The sequence below is a fragment of the Vombatus ursinus genome, unplaced genomic scaffold (assembly GCF_900497805.2).
Source record: "Vombatus ursinus unplaced genomic scaffold, bare-nosed wombat genome assembly UNPS02014779.1, whole genome shotgun sequence".
Classification (NCBI taxonomy): Eukaryota; Metazoa; Chordata; class Mammalia; order Diprotodontia; family Vombatidae; genus Vombatus; species Vombatus ursinus.
Window position 1 is genome coordinate 28,366,219 of NW_020954557.1, and position 3,719 is coordinate 28,369,937.

Below are 3,719 nucleotides of genomic sequence, written 5' to 3' on the forward strand. Positions count from 1 at the left end.
GAAATGTAGCTTATTTAATAATGAATACAGTTGTTCTACTATCAAGTGTTTATAGTAATTCAATTTTGGAAAGCACACTATTGCCAGGTAGGGTTCAGATATAATATTAGCCTATTATTGGTATGTTAATATATCTTTTTAAAATATGGGGAAATAGTTGGTTGTTTTCAATTGGCTAAACACTCCCTTTATAAATTCTTAGAAAACTAATCGTTATTACAATTTCAATGCCACACAAAAGCGTAGGTTCTAAATGAATATAATTATTAGCATTCCAAACATCTCGATTATGGAATAAAGTTTTCAGTTTTCATGTGTATTCTTGGTATTGAATATATGTATATGTACATATATATATATATACACACATATATACATATATACATACATATATATATATATATACACGTACATACCTGTGTTTACTCAGTCAAAAGGAAGTAATAGTCATACTAATTTGAACACTGATAATATCTAGCTTCATAAGTTAACAGGTTTTAAGAGCAAAGAATATGACTTCCCTAAGATAAAAATTACCAATATTTTCTTTTTTTCTTTTTTAAACATTCACAGTCTCTGGTTTATTTCAGTTTGGTCTTCTCACACAAATTAAAAAAACAAAAAAACAAACATCTAAAGCTAGGAGGGCACAGATCAAAGTGCTTTAAAAACTCCAAGTAGGCCTTATGTGGCTTTATACCTCCCCCAACACTCAGCTGAGGGCTTTGCACACAACAGGCATTTAATAAGCATGAATGTGAGGAGTAAAAAAGTACAAACTCAGATTCCTTTCCTCAAAATACAAAGAGTGTGTGTGTATGTGTGTGTGTGCATGCACTTGTGTGTGTGCATTTAAAAGAACACAGGAAAGGTTTTCAGAAGAGCAAGACTCCTAGTACCCTAAGCCTAATCTGACTGCTCTTAGGGACAGCAACAAGGGGTCAGAAACCAATGTTTGAAAATGCATACAATACTTGAAAAATTTGGCAGCCAACATCCTTCCCATCATTCCTAATGCCTCCCCACTGCGCCCAAGACCTAGCTGTTCTGAGCTCAGAGGGTCCACACCAGCACTTTGCTCTTGCAGGTCCTAGGTAGCAAAGGCAGCACTGCAGGTTACAGAGCATCCAGGATGTTGTCAGTTTGGATGGCCAACTCCTGGTGTCTGCTAGAAAGGGACTTCTTGCTCTCAGTATAGGTGTGTTTCCTGAGCTTGCCCCCCACCAGCCACTCTGCTTTCAATGATGATTTCAGCACAAGATCTTTCACCTGACTGTCTAGTTTCTGGATATCACTGACTTCGTCACAAAGATCAGAGTCCTCAGTCTTCAATCTGGACTGCAGAGATGTAATCTCATTAGTCAAGGATTTATGCTCCATTTTCAAGGTCTTCTTGCCACTGTTGAGAGTGGACACATTGTGCGCCTGCTTGTACTTGTTGATGGCTTCATCAAAGGAATCTCTTGTTGACCAGAGTTAAAACCTATTCAGTAATTCAAGCCACCTTCATACTGGCTTCAGCAGCTGGATCCTTTGTGATGGAAAAGTCCAGTCTCACATAGATGATCACTGTGAAGAACAAGATATAAAAGGCAGCAACCACCAACAAGGGTTCCTGAAATATGAGGATCTTGTTGAATGTATAATGTACCACAGTATATTGAATGTGCTGTTCCACCAAGTTGTTCTTATGGGCAGCAATCACTGTGTGGCCAAACATATCCACGTAGGTGTAATGTAACTCATCTGAGGCTCAGCTGATCTCATAAGGACTGTCTACTTGGATTTTCTTAGCCCGTTCTGGAAGTATTATCTTCACAGTCAGAGAATCTGTTACTTGCTCATCAAACACATGGTCCACAAATCTCATCTTCAAGGCATATTGGTCACTTAGATTATGTAGGTACTCATAGCTTGGAAGATTGTAGCCAATAATGTAATAGGTCTTCCATCCACCAAGGAGTGGAAAATGGGGGAGGATTTCCAATGCCACAGAGTTATCTAGGATGAGAAGGTGACTGGTAGAGACATCTCCAATCTCATCCCTATAATAAACATCTTGAGCAGCAGCAGGGAGTATGGTCTTGAAAGACCAGATGGAGGAAATCCCACTGTCTGCCTGTCTCTGATAGTCATAAGAGGAAAAGGGCCCTTTAAGAACACACCAGTGAGTTTTAAGTCTACCATTTCCTCTATGGCAATATTGCCTCAGTGAGAGAATTCAGTGACCGGGGTCATGCTAGTGATGGTCAAGAAAGGGCTGTTGTTCTCATAATGCACTTTAAAAAGATTCTGACTGAAGGGAGGAATGTCTTTGAAGGGACCATAATCCAGCCCATCTTCAGAGTGGGTAGGATTGCCAAACTTGATATAGCTTTCAACATTTTGGGAGGCCAGCTTCACACGCATGGTCTGTGTCTTATTTGGGTAGGGTGTATAGAAATAATGGTTCCCCTCAAAAACAACAAACTGTTTTTCTGACTGGGTGATCTGGGTTGAATACATCTGCAGAGCATGACTGAAGACTGTCTCAATGACCACACAGATCCTGGCAACTCCGGCTAGGGAATAGCGAAGCTTCTCTCTGAAGAATTTACCAGTTTTGCCTTTAAGTTTTATTTCTCCTACTTCCAAATGATTTTCTTCCTCTTTCTCTCCCTTTAACTGCACACTGAGGTGGGCCAGCCAGGACTTGAGCACCTGCTCCAGCACCAGCAGGAAGGAGGAGATGGCACGGGTGCCCAGGTGTGCCAGCAGCACACTGGCCGTCACCTTGGCCAGGTCGCTGCTCAGGTCCTCTGTGCGTTTCACATCCTTGTTCACCAGCTGCATCACCAAGGCGGCGGCAGCAGCAGCCGCACTGTGGTCTACCTCCAAGGCCCACCCCCATGGCCCACAGCAGCACCAGCAGGCCGGCAGCAGGTGCCTCCACGACGGCGGACAGAGAAGAATATTTTCAAATTAAATGTAGATCCTCTTACTGGAACGAATGAATCTTTTTTAACTGCTCTCCTTGATGAACAGCAACAGCAACAACAACAAACAAAAAGACAAACAAACCAAAAAAAACTGCCTATTTTACACTTGTATCCCTTTGGTGCTGCTTTGCTCTGGGGACATAAATAGTCTTTTTAATAGAAACAGTCATTAGATCAAGAAAAAAAGTTCATTAAGATGTTTAAAAATAAAAGGATGTGCGCTGACATCTCTCCCTCTCTATCTTTTCATACACACACCCACACATACATATAGACACAAATACATACATATTCGTGTGTGCATAAATTTTTTGGTGGAGTGCTGCTTAATTCAAGCCCAAACATCCCAGAAGGAAAGATGAAGAGACTACTGTCAAAGTCACTCCCTGTAAATACTTATTAGTTGTGGACTTTGCTAGGTAGCCCACTGAGGCCTATTGTCTTTTCAGCCAGAGACATTTCTGCCTGCTCATCTGTTTTATTGGCCTATAGTGCTAACCTCATGCCAAAATTGTTATTGCTGCATAAATTAATGAATGCAAGCTACTGTTGAAGTTTTCAAAACTTCATAATTACACACACTGGGGGAAAAATTGCAAAACATGCTTTGGATTGGTTGTTTTTCTAACATTTCCTAAATGTGATTGAAAATATTCCTGACAGTAACTAGGCCCAAAATTGGGCATTATTTGTGCAATTAGGGCATATTTATTTTAGAATTAAACATGTGAACCTCAATAA

At 40.6% G+C, this 3,719-nt stretch overlaps 1 pseudogene; it reads right to left on the bottom strand.

Moving 5' to 3' along the window:
* Positions 1 to 1,116: 1,116 nt before the first annotated feature.
* On the bottom strand, positions 1,117 to 2,953 carry LOC114045847 (annotated as a pseudogene).
* Positions 2,954 to 3,719: the final 766 nt, after the last annotated feature.